This window comes from Chiroxiphia lanceolata, chromosome Z (assembly GCF_009829145.1).
Source record: "Chiroxiphia lanceolata isolate bChiLan1 chromosome Z, bChiLan1.pri, whole genome shotgun sequence".
Taxonomy (NCBI): Eukaryota; Metazoa; Chordata; class Aves; order Passeriformes; family Pipridae; genus Chiroxiphia; species Chiroxiphia lanceolata.
Genome location: NC_045671.1, coordinates 27,135,374 through 27,157,803, shown reverse-complemented (window position 1 = coordinate 27,157,803; position 22,430 = coordinate 27,135,374). Strand labels below are relative to the sequence as shown.

General features: G+C 36.9%; 1 protein-coding gene across 42 annotated transcripts in view; it reads left to right on the top strand.

The window, feature by feature from the left end:
• PTPRD (protein tyrosine phosphatase receptor type D) overlaps positions 1-22,430 on the top strand; it is a 1,166,099-nt gene that overhangs the window by 588,542 nt on the left and 555,127 nt on the right. For all 42 annotated transcript variants that reach the window (XM_032676409.1, XM_032676411.1, XM_032676410.1 and 39 more), the window contains one exon: positions 16,059-16,081. The gene's annotated coding sequence lies outside the window, so the exon portion shown is untranslated. The remainder of the gene's footprint in view (positions 1-16,058; positions 16,082-22,430) is intronic.

The window sequence follows — 22,430 nt, the reverse complement described above, 5'->3', positions numbered from 1 at the left end:
CAAGGAGATTAGGACTTAATATGTAGTGACCACACATCTCCAGGGAACGAGAAGAAGGGCTTAGTGCCTGGTGACATTTGCCTGGTCTTCCAGGCATGGGAAAGGCTTGCAGAGAAGTGGATGAACCTAGGAAGACAAAAGCTCTTTTCACATTTGGTGTAGGCAATAGAGTTTTTATGACCATGTAACCTTTTGTGAGGGTTGCTTGGAAGAGAAGGGATCCACCTGACTAAACAGGGAAAAGTATCTTTGTTATCAAGCTGGGCTACCTCAACAGTATTGATCTATGAACAAGAAGGAAAGGCAAGAATGATCAACAATCCAATGAAAAAGCAGTGAACCAAGTTGGCAAACAAAACGAAACATGAGAGATGACATAAACACTATATAGACTTCAGCAGCTGGACTACTGTCATGAATAGAGGCGGGTTCTTTGGGAAGGACAGACTGGGCAAGAAAGATGGGAGAGCTACCCTTCACTTAGGAGAGAAGGATTTATGGAGCTCTTTCTTTCTTTGGGTGATGGGCCAGCCAAATTAGTGTGCAGACCAAACTGGGAAACAGTGACAAGTACCTACTCCATGCTATCTGAATGAAGAAGAGCAAGCAGATGACACCGCCTTCAGACAACTTCACATTCATAGAGCCTTGTCTTCCTGGAACAATTGACTCACCCCAATGTATGCACGAGGGATAACACAGCAGAGCACAAGTAATTCAGGAGGTTTCTGAAGTGCATTGCCAACAGGTTCTTGACACAGGCAATCAAGGAACCAGGGAGGGGAGATGAACTGATGGACCTAGCAAAGAACTGGAAGAAAGCAAAGGTTCCTCCTGTCTCCAAGACAGCAAGCAGAAGTATCTGGGAAACTGCAGGCCAGTCAGCCTCACTCTGGTCCAGAGAGTTCATCTTGTTCACACAGAAAGTTGTTTACTTCTTCTCTGATCCTTTTTTTTTTTTGTAAAAATTTCAAAATATAGTAAATATAATTTTTATTTAGCCTACATGGTTTAACCTGTAACACTTGTTGAACCATTTAGTGGTTTGAACAGAAGGTATTTGAAAATTGAAAAATACTCCTAAATGAGTTTAGTATCTTGCAAAAAATTAAAACCCTCTGGAAATTTATATGTACACCCAAACCACAATTTTTATTTTCTTTCACTTGTTTGTAAATTCATCTTGATAGTACCTAAGGAGTGATGGAATGATGTTAAGCTATTAGTTTTTTCCTCTGATGATATCCCTATTATTTCAAGTTAAATTTTCTTAACTAGTAGTTTTACTAAATATCAAGTACCAGAAGATTTTAACAACTCTCTCAGGAAATCAGGGAAAATCAGAGTACCTGTGTTAGTCCATCGTGTTGACATAATTGGATCATTTGCCCTCTGCCACCACTGAGTGAAACATTTGTATTGACTCACAGGTCAAGTATCTATTAAAATAGTGATAAATCAATCGCCATCCTCGCCCTCATCCACAGAAGTACAGGAGCTGTAAAGTAATGACTGCAGTTCAATGACTTAGTGGGCTTTTTTGTCTCACATAATGAGACAGAAATCTTGGGTAGTTAATTAAGGCACTGTATATTTGAACACCTTCATAAAAAGTCAGTGAATCAGTTGACACAAATCAAGGCATGAATCCAAGAAACTGCAGGTGGGATGAAGTGAACCTATCAAAGCTCATCACATTTGAAAGTCAAAGACACGAGTTCCTTCGGTAAAAAATTCAAAATTATGTGTGCTCCTCTTTTCCTTGATCTTTATTACTTTTCTCTGTAGAGTACATAAGAGCTACATTGAAGTGAAACCATGTTTTTATGTTTAGTTTAAATAAACAGTTATAACAGTATCCCACCACCTTTCTATTACAATAATTCTACGTAATTATTTTCTTTACATTTTCTCTGATAGTTCTTGTCTGAATTGGCAGATTTTGCCAACCCTTTTGCATTTCTTTAATAGACACAAAATGAACAATATTACATTTCTTGTAAGGTAGTAGGTTGTGTGGGGATGTCAGTGTAATTTATCCACATGATGGAGGACAGGAAGAGTCCTTATAAGGTGATCACTCTATTTAGTGAAGAAAAAGTCCCTGAGTAGTTTATTTCTTTTGTGTTTCCAGAGGGCAGTTTTTAGGTATTTATATTGTGGGCATTTCTTATAGGAAATTCAGTGGAAATAAATATTTGATCTCTGGTGTCTCATTCTCACTTTCCAAAAGTTACCCTGGCCATTTGAGACTACTCCCTAAGTCTTTCCATATCTGTCTTGGGATAGTAACAGACTTCACTAGAAGCATTATTTGGATTTGGAACTCTCCTAAATCCTATGGAGCTCTCACTCACTGACTCCTCTACTAGAATTTGCTGTAAAAATATGTGGTAGAGAAAGCACAGGCAGTTTCTTTTTTTGAAAGCAACTCCTGAAATGGACCACTTCTGTTTCACACACTAAACCATGGAAGTGAACTCCATCATCTGCTCTTGATGTACAGTTTCAGAGGCAGTCCAGAAGAAACACTGTCACGATAGTGCTGTCAGATGAAAATTTACTAGAGGGAATGAAGCTCCTCCTGACATAAGGAAATTCAGTCCTTTAATTGTTTTTATACCAGAGAATCTGTCTGTTCTATAATGACCCTAAGGATTAGGAAACTGCAGACAAGCAATAATTTTACTTCCCCTGGATCAGATGTTTCTCCCCAAACAGGGACAATTTTCTAAGTACAAATCAAATATTTTGATTTTTTGATTTTGCATTTAGTAATTAAAAATAATGCAATCCATGCATCTTAACGATAGGGTGATACTCATTAGCCATTAAAACCTTCTATACCTATGCCCTTCTTTAGTCATTGTTGAGATCTCTACAACCATTGTCTACTGTTGACTGTGGGCCAACTTACTAAAATGACATTAAGTAGTATTTAGGATTATCTTTCCCAGATGGATTATGAGAGTTTTAGTGCCTTGAGTTAACCTTTTTTTCAGTGCTCTTTAAAGGAAATTTTGATATCTAATTTTCTTTCCCCTTTTAAAACACACAAGAACGATTTTTTGTACCAAATTGACTTCTTCATTTTTGTGCTGTAGAGATTTCATTGGTTTGTTTGTCTAACATAACACATACATGTTTTGGCAACTGTAGATTTTTTTGAAAGACATAATTGCAAATATAAACATATTTTGGTGTATGACAGTAGGTAGCATGGAACAAAAAAAATCCATAGACCTGATCTTGACATGGGGGGAAAAATAAAATAAAACCATAATACCTCTCTCTACCACCCTCCTACAAATGCATCTTGAGTGTATTAGTCAAGAAGTCAGAAAATTCATCATGTATACCATATGATGGAGACAATCATCATGTGACACTTCTATAGTACGTCTTTTTTTCACATTGGCATGAGGTTATTGCAAGATGGCTAAAATAAAATGAAAACAGGACAGTCTTACATTAGCTACAGATTCTCAGGCTGATTGTTTTCTCTGCATTTCCTTTACATTACCTTTTTGTCTTCTTGCTACCATTTACTGACAGTGCAGGATTGAATACATTCCTTGAAAATTTCAAGAACACACTAAATCCATAATGCAAATTTTCTTCCATAAAAATAATTGTTTCCTACTATTTCATATTACATTAAATATACTTGAATTGTGCTGACCTCTTTTAATTGCGGTGGAAATTATATTATAAATATAATGAAAATTGCCACATTTAGATTATTTTAATAATACAAATGTCACTATGTCTACAAACCTTCAAACATAAAAAGTAACAATGAGTGTGGGATTAGTGATGACAAGTCAGGGAAATGGGACTAAGAAATATTTTTCCACACCTCTACTAGAAGAGGATTTTTCTTATTTTCTTATAATTGATTTTATTTCAACGGATAAACAAACCCAGTTCTTCCATCATTTCAACACAGTGACCTCCTGTTTCCCAAGGGTTTCCCAAAGCGCATTTTTTCGTCCTCATGCTATGTTCACAATTTCTTTAAGAATCCAATGTCTTTTCACACATTGTTTTGCTTGAAAATGATATAGAAAGGGGTCCTTCTACATTGTAGAGCATAGGAGCATGATAGGAAACATGGTGTCCTTTGGCAGTACTCAGTGGAGAGCTAAGTTGCTTCTCATCAGTGCAAGTTATCTAGCCTGAAATTCTCTATTTCCATGATTTTCTAAATGTGAGTTTGGGGGGGGGTTAACCTCTTTTTTACATGAGTTCTGAAGTGCAGTATACATTATAGGTTAATTTGATATGATTAGAATATATATTTTATATATTACTTTTATTTTCTATTTTTAATGGAAACTTAAGGAAGTTATCTTTTCCTGTTTTGGTTTGTTGTTGTTGTTGTTGTTGGGGTTTTTTACAACTCCAAAATGTAACAAGATATTTCACCTTGTTAATTCCAGAAATTTGGTTTTGCTTTGGTCTTATTAGAGTGCTGTGTTCTTTAACACTGGAAACACAAATTTTAAGCCAACAGCTAAACAAATGCTGGGAAGTCGAAATTTATAAACTACCTAATATATGAGTTCCGGTGATATGTACACAGGCATAAACTGCATATTCAGATGACAGTGTTCTGATTGTAATTTTTAAAAAACATAGGTGTTCAGCAGGGGAGATAAACAGCACGTATTGCAGCAGGTTCCATGAACTGAACAACAGGCGGTCCAGGAATAAAGTGTTCATGAATTTCAGATTCTATATGCAGCCTAGAGTAAGTTTAGCATTCTATATGCAGCCTAGATTAAATAGATCACATGAAATTTTAAGTAAAAAAAATAAGAAAAAAATACTCAGAAGATTTTGCCGCGGTCCGAAAGGGGGCGGGGGGGGGGGGAGGAACCGTGGCACAGCACGGGTCCGGGGCACGAGGGTGGGATGCAGGTAGAATGCTTTATTCACGCGCGCACCCGGTCTTTTATCAGCTCGGGAGGGGAAGGAACCAGAACATAGGGCAGAGCATGAGACAGAAAAGTGGGGGGACAAACCAGGATAGGGACACGGACAAAAGAGTCAGGAACGTGGGAAGAACCGGGGAGGGAAGGGGCGAATGGAGGCTGTCCCCTCTCCCTGCAGCTTCTCCAGTCGATCGGCAGAGAAACAGAGGAGCATGGAGGTGAACAGGCCGGGACATGCTAGGGAAATATAAATTCTGGGGAAGCATACAATGTGTATATACATCGTAACTGTAAAGTCTGCATCATAAGGTCCTTTCAATCACTGTACATCTTTTTCCACTTCTGAGATTTTCCCCATTCTGGTTCCTGGTCTCCTTCACAACATTTTATGTAGCCTTTCAGAAATCAAATGTTAGTTCAATTCCATTTAGGTTTCACAGATTAGAAATTAAAATTATGACAGTTCTTGGGGGTTTGATTGCCATTCTGCTTTGATTATTACGGTTAAAAGATTAAAAAAAAAAAAACCAAAACAAAACAGGAAACACATAACATTTAATATTTGCTATGCTCATCATTAGGTTGTTCAAGTGCATAAATAATAGCAATAACACTGTCATAAATCCCGTGTCATGGTACAGTGTGATACTTTATGCACAAGTAGATAAAATATCCAGCTTCAATCTTTGTCAGATAAATCTGGAAACATAGCTTACCTCTTATTAGTACCTCTTGCTTTATAACTCTGTGCTAATAAACCTCTAACCTTGGGGATTGTCAACACATAATAAACTAAGATAATACCTTCATATATAAAAAATTTTATTGTAGAATTTTGTTGACACAGACAACTTGAATTATTCATTCCAGAAAGACCACCATAATTTCAACAAATGTCATCAAATTTTATCAACTTCTTGCTTATGGCATGCATTTGAAATAATGAATATGAAGATCAACATTGTCTAGTTATTTTCTGTTTCCCTTTCCTGCATACTGCAATTTATTTCTCAATTAAAAATTAGGCGAAGAAGGAAATGTATTGTGCAGTGGGAATGAAACAAAGTATCAGTTCAACTAGAAAAAAGATGATACAGTTTGCTTATAAGAAGCAGAAAGAATGTTTAAAGTTGTTGGTGTTGTGAAGAATATTTACGAATCAGCATGCCAGCTGATTCTGAGCCATGTGGTCCAGGACCACCAAACCATGTCCCAGACTTGCTATAAAAGATTTTTTGCTTTGCTCCATTTTTCCTGGAGAAGTTTTGTGGCAGTTAATACACCTCATCAGTTTGGCTGATCTTTTTCACTGGCATAACAATTAACTTCAGTAATCAACCAAATTATAGCTGGAATAATTACAGCTTAGATAAATTACCTTCCTTGTTTTGATAAGGCATTATTGTCTTTAATTCCTTGTCCTAGATTTTTTGTTAATGTCAATATAAAATATCCTTGTATTGTTATTTCCCAAGTTTCTGTAGGGAATAAATTGTTCCTGTTAAGAACTGAATATAAAAGTAATAACAATTAACAGAATGTAAAATGCAATATACCTAATATGAAAACTAATACAGTGATACAGATTCTTTGTTGCCACTCTTAAAAAGAAGAAGGCATAAGTCACTCTCCTATCATTTCTGTATGACAGTGCTTATCAGTATTGTCAGTCTGATTCTTGTGAGTCCTCCATCTGGTCACCTACATTGTCTTTTGTCTTATACTATTGCAACAGCTCTGGGGCAGTGCCAGCATTTTCAGTCTTTGTGTTTGAAGATCACCCAGTACAACATTTAAAAAAAGGGTGATTATTCAGCAGTGCTACTGAAGATGCAGCTGTTTCCACAGAACAATCTTCAGAAACACCAAAGTAATGAATAATAATGAGAGGAGCCCAAATAAATGTCTGGATGTGTTTTGACTAAATGCTAAATTTTGACATTGTTTTGTTGTACCCACTTCTGCATTATCAACATGTGCCTAAGCATTGTAAATCCCCTTTCAAACCAACAAAATTAGGGCATGTAGAATTATAGACATTCTGAAATGACACTCAAGTTTGGAAGGTAGTCTTTCTCCAGCTGAGGTATATAAGTTAATCATCATTCAGTTTAATAAAACCGTGTGTCACTGAAAACACATGTAAAATTGTAGTTTCCTTTGTTGACCAGGACTTTAGGAATTGCATAGCATTCTGAGTCAAAAAAATCCACAACTTTCTATGCTGCTTTTCAACCCTTTTGCAAATTTACACACATGCTTTAGTGCTACTTTTCACATAAAGGGCCAAGAAAAAATTAGCCAAAATGTAAATTCTTTTGTGTAGAAATGAAACATGGGTCTATGGTTTGCTATGAAATTTTAGATGTTTCATGATAAAGTGTATGTTCAAAAATGTGCAGTGCTTAATAAGGAAGAGATATATAAAGATCTAATATATCCTACTTATTATTTATCTGCTAATTAAAATTGAGTAGTGCCTTTGGAATTGGTTTTATAATTTGTGAACAATGTCTTTACTTAAATAATAGCATTGTATTCTCTCTACTTTTTAATCTATGGTTATATAATGAAACAACTATAAAATGTTCATAAAACCTGGTAGTGCACAAATTATACCAGAAACTGTTTTTAGAAAGTATATTATGTTAATATATTTCATAGAGTGAAATTTCTCTTCTGCTCCCTAGTTAACCTTAATTACTACATTCATAAACTACATAACTTTTGAGTCCAAGAAAACTAAATTGATAATGCATTCAATTTCTTCTACACCATATATTATGTTTAAATTAAAATTACTTCTGCTTAATAACATATATAATTAGACTTCTTATTAAATCACTATTTTCCTCGCTTTCAGGTAAATAGAAGTTTGTATTACTCAGAATGTATTAGACTTAACATTTTTAAGGAAAGATGCCTTAATAACAATGACGGTGATATTTTCATAGGTGAGATAGGACTTCTATTTCATGAACAAACTAAATAAAGCCCATCTATGTACTCTCTTGCCTTAGAAAGTTAATGCAACTGTGTTTTTCAAATGTGCTTCTGTTCCAAAAGACAATTAGGCTGTCCCATGTCCATGTATGGTAGATTAGTTATTTTCCTATGCAAGACCCAGTCTTACAGTCCATACAACTAAAATATAATATGCAATCTTCTTTTATTTCCTGTTTAATATATGTGTTAGTGATTGAGCAAGGTACAAATGAGTGCTTGACAGAACTTACTATGCATAAGGGAGATGACAAATTTTCTTAGCTACTAGATTTCTGCCTTTCTGTGGAATGTTGACTTTTCTAAATTATAATTTCACATTGACTCCCATTAAGGGATACCAACAGTGTTGTACTGAATAAAAAGTGAAGAAAATTAAGACAATATAGCAATATTTTATTTCTCCAATGATGCACATTTCAGGTGTTTTTTCATCAGTGCAAACATGTTTTCAAATTACTGTCACAATTTGACAGCAATACCATTTTTTGCTTTTGATATTTTGCTTTCCCATTCTTTGAGATATTCCACTGCATTAGCTGTTGCTTCAGCTGTATTCCAGTACCTGGCCATATGTGCACTACATGCTTGTTTTGTGAGAAATAAACCATCATTGAAGGTAAGGTCAACTTGCTACTGCAAAACCATATGTAACTGCAGTCTGAAATTATGATAAAATATTACACTGTAGTAACATAGGGTGAGTGCAGAAGAAATTTTTAATAGAATGAGCAACAGCTTTCAGTAACAACCAGTTCAGACTAACTTGACCACCATCTATTATTTATTCAAATTATAGTTAAATGTAAATAGAACATAAAAGTAGGAAGTCTAATCATTAGAATGCTAATTCCAGCTGATAAGTAGGATTTTTTTTTGAGAGGGAGAGTCTTAAATTATATCATATACTATCAAACCCTAATTTTTCCTTCTATGTCTCCCATCTCTTTTCCTATTGCAAGCTTTTTAAAGGCTTTTCTCCACAAATTTGCATTGGTCTGATTTTAAATCACTAATTATTATAAATGCAACTGACAACCTCATTTCTTCTTTTTGGCAGCATGGGTAGCTCAGTTTTAATTCTGTGTTATGTGTGATATATATAAATCATGGCAAATACCTCTGGAGTGGTTTTAGTTCAAAAAATAAAACTTTTTTTACTGTTTTTTGCAAAGATCTGATGCAAACAACATCTAAGTCTCTGGAAAGATTTCTGTTTTCTAAAAATAACTTCATTTATCATCTCTTTGTACTTTATTATGGGTTCCTTTGGATCTGAAGATACTGAAAAGCATAAGCAGTAAATATCTTCTAATCCTTATTTTAACTTATTTGCTTGAAATTATATGAACTTTCATTTAAATACAACGGATAGTTAACTACCTACATATTAGCACAGGGAAAAAAATGAGTATTTTTATTCTATGACAAGATGCAATTCTGCACAGCCTATATTTATTGTTTTGTCCCACCTTAATTCCAGATATCTGTTCTGGCTGTTTTAGATATTCCATTCTCAGCAGGCTGCAGATGCCAGAAGAAATTTATTACTGACTAGTTTTTTATCCATGCTTTCATATAAAGTCCATGATATAAGTTTTGTCTGTGTCTCCCTAATGTTTACCCTTCTGATGAATCTACTTGGAGCTGTGATATATTTCCTCATAGCTTTCCTTTTTTAGATTTAACAAGATGGGTAGTATCTTCTTAGGCAGGCTGTGAGCTCTTCTGATTATCTTAAAAACTTTTCAGAGCCTGACTCTCTTTTATGTACCTTTGGTATATTTTAATACAAATTATCAATACAGTTATCCTTCGTAGAGAGGTAAAGGTGTGAACTTTATAACAACATATTGAATTAATATTTATCACAAGTTCTTTTCTTTTCTATTCTATTTTGCTTTGCCATAGTGTGAACAAAGTAGAAGGTCTCAGCTGGAATTTTATAGCAGTGGGTTTTGTTACAAACACCAAGACAGAAAACAGGGTCTTCTTAGAACACTAGCTCTTTTTCAGGAGAAAACCACCTTTCTGATTCTTTATTCAACTTTGATACTTCAGTTCCTCAGAGTTTCTTGCTCTTTTTCAGTAAAGTAACTCAATGATTTTTTATCCCCAAATATTTTCTCTCTTCTCAGTTTTTTTTTGATATATAAAATACTGCTTTTAAAAACACTATTAAATTATCATGCCATCTCCAGCATTAAAAATGTCATGGCTGGGCTTCGCGAACGAAGATTTGGGAAGGCTTTATCCGCATTTGTTACAGGCACGTTGGTGACTTATGAGGCCAATACGTGACAGACATATCCGATTGCAAAAGGTACAACAGGAAGACTCCTTAGATGGTGTATTCCGCAAGACACGGTTCTTCCTGTGTTGCCTTTTCTCCTCGAGAGTGATCCTGTGTGTGTTCTCAAAGGCATCTGCAGCGTTATAGATGCTGTGTCTCCAGGCCTCCCGATTTGAGGCCAGAGTAGACCAATTATGGGGATCAATATGGCCAAGGCTGAGATGTTGTTTCAGGGAGTCCTTGAATCTTTTCTTCGGGGCTCCTCTCTTGCGGCAGCCAGTGGCAAGTTCACCATAGAGCAGGATCTTAGGGAGGCGGTGGTCCTTCATCCTTGAGACGTGCCCTGCCCATCGCAGCTGTGTTCTCAGCAACATGGCCTCAATACTTGTGACTGCTGCTTGCTCAAGAGCAGATGTATTGGTCACATAATCTGACCAGTGGATGTTTAAGATTGTACGGAGGCAGCGCTGATGGAAGCGTTCTAGGAGACGCAGGTGGTGGCAGTAGATGACCCATGATTCGGAACCATACAAGAGAGTAGACAACACTATGGCTCTGTAAACACAGATGTGTAAACACATCTGCCGGGCTGGGCCGGTGTGCCCGCTACGTGCCACGAGGGAGGTGCGGGGGTTGGGGGGGGCGGGCTAGGTGCTGGGATTGGTTGCCGGGATTAAAAATGTAATTGTGTAACTAAAACTGAGATAAAACAATAGTTTTACTAAATTTGATAAAGGGGGATAAATATCTGGAAAAAATCAAGTTTTAGTGACTTATTAATAGATAAACATTATACTTTTCTACTGAAAGGACTTCCTTTTGATTTTTTTCTCTGCTTGATTTTCTGCAGCCAAAATATACATACATGTGGTATTCCAGAAATGCCTCAGCATAAGTTCTTTGGTTGCTAAAAGGCCTGTTTAACACTTTGCTCTAGTTAGAAGATAATAGTCTTTTAAACAGGCAGTGACCTAGATATTATAATTCATATTCTGGCTATTCTCCAAACGTTGAAGTTATTTATATCTGATTTTTTAAATATCAAAACAGCAGGTTGATGCTACCAAAAGCACTGGGATTCTAGCTCACTTTTTTGTAGTCACCAATTATAACAGTCTCCCTTAATATAAGAAACCAGACTACATGTGAAATCTTTTTATTTAGTCAAATGTTAGCCAGACTGAACTTTTCAATTTTTCCTACAGTTCAATAGAAAACACACACAAATAGACACACACAAAACCAAACTTAACCAATCAACCAAAAAACTCTACAAAAAATTCATTTTAAATTAATTAATCATATGGAGATTGTTTGTTCCTTATATTAAAGTACTTAGTAATACTGCTCCTATTTTCAATCATTTATTTATATTAATGGTATTTCCATGTGCATTTGTAAACACGAGATAAAAAATAAATAGAAAATGTAAAGCAAGTATATTTTTCTCAGGATGAAGTTTTAAAAATCCCAAACCAGTTATTATATTTTAAACAATAAATATATTCTTCACTATCCCTAATAACAAGAAATATTATTGTTGTCTTTGATGCAATGAACAGCCACCCAAATTCAGAAAATATCCTTGCTGTTCCCATGAAGTCAGTAAGGCCGAACAAGGCAACTGGTAAGGTAAAGTAACCAAGGATATGGTTTCCTGTAGAGAATATTAGATTTATAAGTGATAGGCTGAATAATATATTATGTGACTATCTACACTTGAATGAAGTAACACAGTTCCATTGGCATACTAACAGAAGTACTAATTAATAACATTAATTGAATATCTGTTGTAGTTTATTTTTTGAAAGGGCCCACTGGAGGAAAGACCAACCAAAAGCATGTAACAAAAAACATGCAACATAGAGCATGTAACATTTTTCCAGCACTATATTCTAAAATCTCCCAATCTATTCCATGTCTTGTGTTCAACTCCCATCTGGGAAAAAAACCACAAAACAACAGAATATAAAACTTGATTAACATTCACTGTATTACATTATCATGTTAACTCGTCTCCACGGATGGAGGTGATGAGTTGGGTAATACAAAATTGTCTTGTTAAATTTGTATCAGATTAATATATAAAACCTGCAATCCAATCTATCCTAAACTCACTGAAAGGTATTTCTGAATAAATATGGAAAAGACAGTAAATTTAAATATATTTAGGAACCAAAGAGTTATAGATGGGAATTAGTTGAAAAGAAATTAGAACTAAAGGTAACTGCAATTATATGTAGAATCTAACCATCATTATATGAAGAAGGATAATGATGGAGTAATTCCCCAACTGAGTTTACTTGTTGTGTAAAATGAATATAGCTAAAGACATCCACTCATTGAACTTTCACTGGAATTGTGATAGTTAGGGTCACAAGAACATATATACTATGATGTCAAGAAAACAAACTGACACTATAGACCTGGAGTCAAATATGAGCACAAGATGATAGTGCAGAACCAGTAGCACAAAGGTTTTTATAGCTCCTTAGTTAATCACAGGATTTACATTGTTTCATAATTCCAAACTCCATTAACCAGAGTAGATTGCCAGTTTTGTGATCCAAGTACTGAACTGAAGGCAGGCAGTATGCAAGATGGGATCATCCTAGACCTCATTATCTAGAAAACTTAAAGCCCCATATAATTTCAATCTTTTAAAAAAAATCATTTCCAGAATCTTAATCCAATCTCATAGGCAATGAAGCTCTGATAGTCAATATTCCAATGAAAGAGTAAGTGCAGTATCAAAAGTGTGCCTAGAAAGGCTTGGAAAGACACATTTTCTTCTGAAGTTATTTCGTTAACTTAATGATCCATAGCAAAAGTTTTGTGAATAGCTAAAATGGCAAAATATTGGAGAAAAGATAGCCACTATGTGTAAGAAAAATTAAAAGAAACAAGTATTCACTTGAAATTAAGCCTTACTTCCGTGTTTTCTGTCTCTGGTTTTCTGACTGATCAGAATAAGCATGAAGTACAGTTCTACACAAAGAAAAAAAGGAGTAAGGCCAGGTCTGCATCAACTACGTCAAGAAAAATATATGCTGTAGAGACAAAGGATGGAGGAAACCCACTGACTTGTTGAGAAGAAATGCCCTTATGGTAGCTCAATATTTCTATATAACAGGAGAAACTTTAAAATGTGGCACTTGGCTCTTTACTTGATATTTCAGTGACTGTAATTCTTTCTGTATAATGATACACAGATAAAGGTCCTGCCTTAGTAATGTCTAGTATGACATCTGTGAAGTGTCACTGCCAAGAGCTTTCCACCGACAACTTCATTATCCTGAAAAGGTTTTGCAGGAAGGGACCTTAAAGATCATCTCATTCCAAACTCACTTCCATGGGCAGGGACAACTTCCACTAGACCAGGTTGCTCAGAGCCCCATCCAGCCTGGCCTTGAACGCCTCCAAGAACAGAGAGTCCAAAACTTCTCTGGGCAACCTGTTCCAGTGCCTCACCAACCTCACAGTAAAGAATTTCTTCCTGGTATCTAATCTAAACCTACCCTCCCTCAGCTAGAGGCCATTCTCCCTTGTTCTATCATTACTTGTTGTCATGAAAAGTACCTCTTCAGACTTCTTTTAGGCTCCCTTTAGGTACTAGAAGGCCACTCTAAGGTCTCCTCCATGCTGGACAGTCCCAGCTCTCTCAGCCTGTCTTCACAGAAGAGGTGCTTCAGCTCTGTGTTCATAGTGTCTCTCCTCCGGGCTTGTTCCAACAGGTCAACATCTTTCTTGTGTTGAGGGTCCTAGACCTGGACACCTTACTCCAGAGAGGGGCTCACAAGAGCAGGTCCAAGGGTTGTATTATTGACTTCAGTTGAGGGGTCTTTTAGGTTTTTCCCCCTTATCAGTGATGTTTTTGGAACCTTGTCGTTCTTCTACCCAGGGATCAAACACATGACACTATTGAACAAACTGATTTCTTTCCTCTTTTGATGGTAATTTCTCCTAAATTTTTTGTAATTGTCATATTATGATCCAGACACTTCACCAAATGATATTCAGCCCAATGTGACTGCTATGCTTTATCAAATTAATTTTCCATACTGATACCACTGGCTATGCATACAGAGATGACATAAACTGATAAATTCTAAGTCCAAAGCACCAAAAAAATATCTTAACAGTCATAACAAGAAAAAAAAAATATAAAGGCTGTAATTAGGTTTTGAAAGAGAATTGGAGAAACACCACAAAGAAATTTATTCCAGAATTAGTAAAGTCTTCAGTCTTGTATCACTTATTTGCCCTGCTATTGAAATATCAACCCTACCTTCTTAGGCTCATGAGAGAGGAATCTTTTTCAAGCTGTGAGATGTATTTCTAGAGAAGTAAAGAAAATGAATAAAATTCCTAAAATCTCAGTACAATGCTCCAGAGAGCTATTATTAGGGGGGAAACATGGAATTGAGTCTAAGCAACAGTTTGAATAAAAGTGGTAGGATTAAATTTCAAAGAGTTTACAAGATTCATTCAGGTCCATCAAAAATATGAAATTCTAATTACACAAACTTGTTCCTTTCCTTAATGTTTGGAGAATTTTTCTGATATTATTGCACCTACATTGAGTAAGAGAGAGGATACAAAGGAAGAGTTATTTACTTCTTTTATTATGTCCTGTGGAGGTATTGATAGGAAAGAAGACAATCTTCATCTGCTTTATTTAAAAGTAAATATGAAGTTTCTTTCTGCAGAAGTTTAAACCTTACAGAGGCTGGTTTTGCAGTACACTTTCTTGAAGAAAATAAAATTATTTTCTCTTCTGTAAAGATTTTATCTGACCATTTACTAACAGCTATAGCCATCTGTTTGGTAATTCATTTTTCTTTATACTTTAAATCCCTCCTAAAATTCCCAGAAGAACATAGTTTGGTGCATAAACTAATTTAGAAGGTTTTAGATATATAAGTTTATATGGGTACTGGTATTGGTATTGTTAGTGTCTAAGACCATCAAAATGGGAGAAGAGTTTAAGTCCTACCTTCCATACCCTTCTTTTGTTCTGTCCAGAACTTGCACAAGTATTACAAGTTTTTCTCCTTCCTCTCCAAAGAAGTAGCTAAAGATAAGGGAATAAATTTCTTATGGAAAAAGCTTGTGGCTTTTATGCTACATAACTTAGGAAATTTACAAGGGCTAAAAAAATTTAAATCCCTTTGTAAATCTCTTGGAATTGTTTGTGGTTTGTTTAAATAAATTTAACTTCTGGTATATTTTATTAAAAAATATCTTTTAGAATTTCTCTTTCCTCACCTTTACTCCCTAATTTTTCAGACCTGTGACAGTGCTGAGAAAGTGTCTAATGTACTGTCACTGTAACCACTACAATAAGGTACAAAATAATGCCAGGTCTCATAACAACTCAGAACTGGAGATGAGGATGACTGATAAAAAGACGGTGAAGGAAACTTAGAAAACCACACATTGACTGAAAAAAAAAAAAGTTGATTTGTTTTACTGTTTAGTTGTTCACAAGACAGGGATAAGATTTAAGGCATGTGAACTTTTAGAATTATGTTTGAACTTCAATTTTCATGTATTTTTTGGTCATCTGTAAACTGGATCACAGATTCTCCTAGCTGTCATTTCCTCCTATGATAATACTATATGTAGTGAAGTGTCATTCACAAATGCTTTAACAAATTGCGAAATCTGCTTACAGATGGAGATTACATACAAAAACAAATATTTAATTTTATTTATAAAAACTTGTGAACTTGTTTTCTATGAAATATTTGCTAAGTAATGTCAAATGCCTTTCTCCCTGTGCCTTTCTCTGAAAATCCTTTTCTTTGTTTCTTTTCTAACAGGAGTTGAAATTCACAAAGTTGAGGTAGGAAACTCATTATATTACTGGTAATTTAACTAATTTACTCAAAGCCGATGATATTAAAGCTTTATGATATTATTCTTGTGATTTGTGTCTAGCAGTTATTCACTATGGTAGTTTACAGTCAAGGTTTGCAGTCAGCACAAAATATCTTTTCTACAATACAGAGAACTACTATAGATTTGTCTTGCCAGTGGCATGTTGGATAAGATGTTCATGTAAAATAATCAACTATTTTTCTGAGCTTATAAATAGTTTTGAAGTATAATGCCATATTCCAAGTCCTATCTTTCCATTAATGCTGAAGTTTTCCTATAATTTACGTTTGATTCTGAACTGGTCCCCATTAAAACAGAAAGATTTAGGGACTTGTATCTTCACTGGGCAGTGAAACACACTCTTTTTTCTTTCCAAAATTCCAAAATTTTCTTTAAACCAGAAGAGAGGGAAGATGGTGCATCTGACTAAAGATAGTTATATTATCTACATAGATTTATGATAAAGCTGAGTTTATCAGGAGACACATATGGAAACCAACATGTTTTTTGTATTCATGTCTCATTTACAGAATTGGAAACACCCACTAACTGATATATTTTAGTGTCAAGGAGTTCAGTTGTTGCAGTGAAATTAGAGGGGAAAAAAATATATCTTTTCATAAGAAAATTTTTAACTAACTTGCACCAAGAGGGTGTCAAGAGGAAAAGAAGGGCAGTTGTAATAGGAGACTCCCTTCTAAGGGGAGCAGAGGCCCTCATATGCAGACCAGACCCAAATGACAGGGAAGTCTGTTCTCAGGGCCTTGGGTAAGGGACATTACTGGAAAACTCTTCAGTCTAGTGAGGCCCTCTGATTACCATCCACTATTGATTGTTCAAACTGGCAGTGACAAAATAACAAAGGCAAGTCTGAGAGCAATCAGAGACTTCAGGGCCCTGAGACGGTTGGTAGAGGGAGCACAAGTAGTGATTTCCTCTGTCCTTCTGCTAACAAGAAATAATATTGTTTGGAATAGGCAGATCCATCTGGTCAGGTAGTGGCTCAGGTTGGTGTAACCGAAAAAATTTGGGTTTCTTGACCATACGATGATCTACTCAACGTCTGGTTTACTGGCACCTGATAGGATTCACCTATCTCAGAGGGGAAAAAGAGTTCTAGTGCAGGAGCTAGCAGGGCTCATTGACAGAGCTTGAAACTAACCTGGAAGGGGGAAGGGAACAAAACCAGGCTCACCAGTGATGAGCCATGGATTGGTGTGCCAAAATTTGAAGAAATGAGCACAAATGGGATTCCTCACTTTGCTTGTCGAATTGTTGGCTACAATATACCACACCTGAAATGTTTCTACTCCAATGCAGATAGCATGAGAAACAAAAAAGAGGAGCTCCAAGGTTTGGTCCATTCCCAGAGATTTGGGATAAGTGAAACCTGGTGGGATGAGACCTGTCTCTGGAGTTGGGTAGTCCTGTTGGATGGATTACAAGCTCTTTAGGAGGGATAGGCAGGGCAGAAGAGGTTGAGGGTTAGGGCACTGTGTGTAATAGAAGAGTTAGAATGTATGGAGCTCACAGGTGGCAATGGCACTTGACCTCCCAGCCAGGACAATGATACCAACAACTTATTCTTTGAGGAACTAATGGACACTTCCAAGTCAACTGCACTTGTCCTTATGGGGGACTTCAACTTACCAGAAATTAAATTGGAACATCACACAGTTGGTACAACCCAGGCCAGAAGATATCTAAAATGCCCGAGTGACAGCTTTATGGAATAGGCCCTAAGAGAGTCGATATGCAAAGATGCCCTCCTTGATCTGTTTGTCAACGGGGTGGATCTTGTGAGCAAAATGGAGATTGGCATCCATCTTGGCCACAGTGACCACAAGGTGATCGAGTTTAAAATCTCTGTTGACAGGAGAAAAAGTGCCAGCAAAACCTCAACTCTGGACATGAGGAGAGCAGACTGTAGGCTGGTCAGGAAATTAGTAAGTAAGGTCACCATGGAAAATGTTTTTGAAGGTTCTGGAGTCCATCAGTGTGGGTTGTTTTCTAAACATTACCTCCTAAGGACACAGGAGAAGACAATTCCAAAATGTCGGAAGTCAAACAGGTGAGGCAGAAGGCCAGCTTGGCTGAACAGGAATCTTCTTCTGGAAATAAGGCAAAAGAGGAAGGTGTATGCCCAGTGGAAGGAAGGTCAATTGACATGGGAAGAATTCAGAGATGCTGCTTGCCACTGTAGGGAGAAATTCATGCGGCCAAAGCTCAACCAGAGTTGAAACTGGTCAGAAATGTGGGGGACAATAAAAGAAGTTTTTTCAAATATATTAATGGCAATAGGCAGTATAGAAATATCATCGACCGTTACAGGATGAGGATGGTCACCTCACAAACAGGGACAGAGACAAGACAGAGGTATTTTACCCTTTCTTTGCCTCTGTCTTCAACATGGATGATGGACCAAGGGGGTCTCAGTGCCCTGAGCTGGAGGACCATGACTGCAAGAATGACCAACTCCCAGTCAACTCCGGAACAGTACAGGATTTGCTACTCCAACTGGATCCCTACAAATCTATGGGGCCTCATGGGATTCATTCGAAAATCCTCAAAGGGCTGGCTAGTGTTATCGTAAAATCTCTCTCGATTTTTGAGGGGTCTTGGGAATCTAGAGAGGTCTCAGCTGACAAGAAGCTGGCAAACATTGTCCAGGTCTTCAAGAAGGGCAAGAAGGAGGACCCTGGAAACTACAGTCCTGGTAATCTCAGTCAGTGCCCAGTAAAGTTATGGAGAAGATTATTCTGGGAAGTATTGAAAAACACCTGAAAGCCAATGCGGTCATTGGTCACAGCCAGCACAACTCCATGAGGGGAAAGGCCTGCTTATCAAACTTGATTTCCTTTTATGACAAGGTAATGCACCTATCTGATCAAAGGAAGCCAGCTGACGCAATCTTTTTGGATTTCAGTAAAGTTTTCTATAGTGTCTCTCACAGGATCCTTCTGGACAAAATATCCAGCACACGGCTGGACAAACACATCCTGTGGTGGGTGAGCGATTGGCTCACGGGTCGAGCACAGAAGGTAATAGTGAAGAGAGTAACATCAGACTGGTGACCTGTCACTAGCGGGATTCCATAGGGCTCCATCTTGGGCCCGGTGCTCTTCAACATCTTCATAAATGACTTGGACAAAGGGCTGGAAGGGATACCAAGCAAGTTTGCAGATGATACAACTCAGAGGAGCTGTTGACTCTCTCAAAGACAAGAGAGGTCCTGCAGAGACACCTCGACAAATTAGAGGACTGGGCAATCACCAACCACAGGAAGTACAACAGGAAGTGCTGGATTCTGCATCTATTATGAGTAAACCTTGGATGTTTGTACAGACTGGGGAATGAGATGCTGGAAAGCAGTGCCATGGAAAGAGACCTGGGGTTCCTGGTCAATGGCAAGTTGAATCTGAGTCAGCAGTGTCCTGGTAGCCCGGAGGGCCAACCGTGTCCTGGGGGGCATCAGGCAAAGCATCACTAGCCGGTCGAGGGAGGAGATTGTCCTGCTCTGCTCTGCACTGGGGCGGCCTCACCTTGAATATTGTGTACAGTTTGGGGCACAACAATACAAACAAGTTATTAAACTCATAGAGAGTGTCCAAAGGAGGGCAACAAAGATGGTGAAGGGCCTTGAGGGGAAGCCATGTGAGAAGTGGCTGAGATCACTCGGTGTGCTCAACCTGGAAGAGACTGAGGGGAGACCTCATTGCAGTTCCTTGTGAGGGGAAGAAGATGGGCAGGCATTGATCTCTACTCTGTGGTGACAGGACCCAAGGGAATAGGCTGAAGTTGTGTCAGGGGGGATTTACACTGGACATTAGAAAAAGGTTCTTCACCCAGAGGGTGGTTGTGTACAGAAACAGGCTCCCCAGGGAGCACCAAGTCTGACAGAGTTCAAGAAATGTTTGGACAATACTCTTGGGGAAGGTCCTGTGCGGGGCTAAGGGTTGGACTCAATTATCCTTGTAGGTCCCTTCCAATTCAGCATATTCTGTGATTCTGTGATACTCTACCTTTAGTATTTTGGCAATAATTTACAGTTCTTCGGTTACACAAATCTTGCTTCATCAATAACTCACATAATGAAAAACTAAAGAATATTCATAGTATCTAACTTTAGTTATGACATTTGAAGTCTTCAAGATGTGTCTACGTCTTTGTTAAAAAAATACAGTCTATATTACGTTCTGTAATATGACAAATATTTGGATAGATTTGTGTATACTGGCAAAAACTTCATTTTAGATGTAAACACTGGTGGTGATCCAACATTGCTCAGAGGCCAATTGGTTAGACACAATTCAGGTTCCCTCTGATTTTCTGATTGTGGTATCAGTGGAAAGAAAACTACACCAACAAAGTAGAGTCTTTAATATCTTGTGATTTAAATGTGGGACTAATGGGAAGTAAAGAAAATGGAGTTCAGATTGGTCATACGGCCAGTAATCAACCTCAAGAAATAAATTATTTTACCACTGAGTAGAGACCTTCAGGTCCAGCAAACCAGATCTCCCTCCCAATTGCACAGTACAGTCCAAGGTAGAGTTTGCCTGACTATGGGGAATATGGGGAAGCACTATATGCATATGCTGGACACAATTTATGACTCTTCATAGAAATATGTGTGTACCCTAACAACATTCTTTGTATGTCACTCTTTATATATTGGTGTTCTCTTTCCTATATATCAGCATGACATGACCACAACAGAAACCTCAGCACGTAACAATGGAAATTCTAGCAGAAACCAGGGTGCCTCTTAGACTCAGTATTCCAGGAAAAACAAAAGTTGCCCTTAGTTATTATCAACAACTGCTCAGGTTTCTGATACAAGTAATAGATTTAACTGTTATTTAAAAACTTCAGGAGAGGGCAGGTTTAGGTCCTACCTTGCATAATGAAAATTAATGTTCTCATGACTTATAGAATCAGGACCTGTATTTGGGATAGGAATTAATTCTTTAGCAATGATGAAAGTTCAGCATAAAAATTCTATACATAGTTATGTACATGTATTTACTTTTATCTCATGAATTCCTTACCCTTAACCTTTTAAGCATAATAAAAGCCATTAAGTGATTCAAATTGTTTTTTTGTTTCTTCATCCTGCAGGAATCTTTAATGTTATTCTCAAAAATACATTTACAGACAGTTTGGGCAGGTGTGTGACTGAAAAGGTCAAAAAAAAGTCAAAGCATACTTAACAAATATATTTCTTCACTCCATCACAAAGATCCTTTTGGTTGCATAGCAACGACCTTTTAATTACTACTTGCAACATAGATTTTAATAATTTAATTAGTATTTTTCTTCATTAAATTGTTTCACCCAATAAATTTAATGCATTCAATTCATTCCTTGTTTTTAAATGGTCCTTTTAACTTCCCTTCCTTGCCCTTTCAGCATCTTTGGCTAAGCAGTAGGGAATAAAAATCTCATTAATTTCATATCAAAACCCACAAAAATAACTCAGCCTTTTCCAATAAGCAAAGAGATATCACTCTTTGTAGCTGAAGTTGTTGGAGTAAGCATTGGTGAAGTCATTGGCTTCATAAAATTGTTACGGTACAACCACAAGGAGTCTTTTGCAGGACTGGAACTGAAACTAAGGTTTTCAGAGGCAAAATTCAGTGTGATGTGGCATGTTTAGAGTGGTCTGCTTTTAGAGATAGTGATGCTGCTGAGAAGCTCAAGCCTACAAGAATAAACTATTGTGAGAACAAGAAAATGTTCCTCTGGTTTAGAAACCATCTACCTGGCATAGAAGCACATTTGGTGTTTTTTCACATGGAAGTTTCACACACCTCCTTGTTTCTGCATTAGGCATTCTGCATTTCTTTATCATTCTCGTTGGTGAGGGTTTTGTTCCAGTTGATTATGTGAGGGGGAAGGAGATAGTATCTAAGCAGCTACAAACAGCATCCACATTTACTATAAAAATATAAATTATTAATGTTTTAGTGTCTGTTGCCATGTTTTCTTGCCATTTTAGTGGACTAAAACAGTCAACCTAAGTCTACTGGATATAAGTGAAGAAGATAAAGGAAACATTCTCTTTTAAATAGTTTTCTTAGCACTACTGACACCTGTATTGGTAGACAGCAAGAAATTTTCACTCAGCAGGAGCATCTATGTAATATAATCTGTTGTCTATGCCCCCATGTCTGCCTACCTTCTGAGATATCATCTGCTGAAGACTTTAATTTTTAAAGCTCTTAAAAATTTTGTAAGAGTTTATATTTTCATTTCCATTTATATTTTGAAGAAGTATGCTTTTCTGTCTTATTCCCCTAAATTAAGCTTGA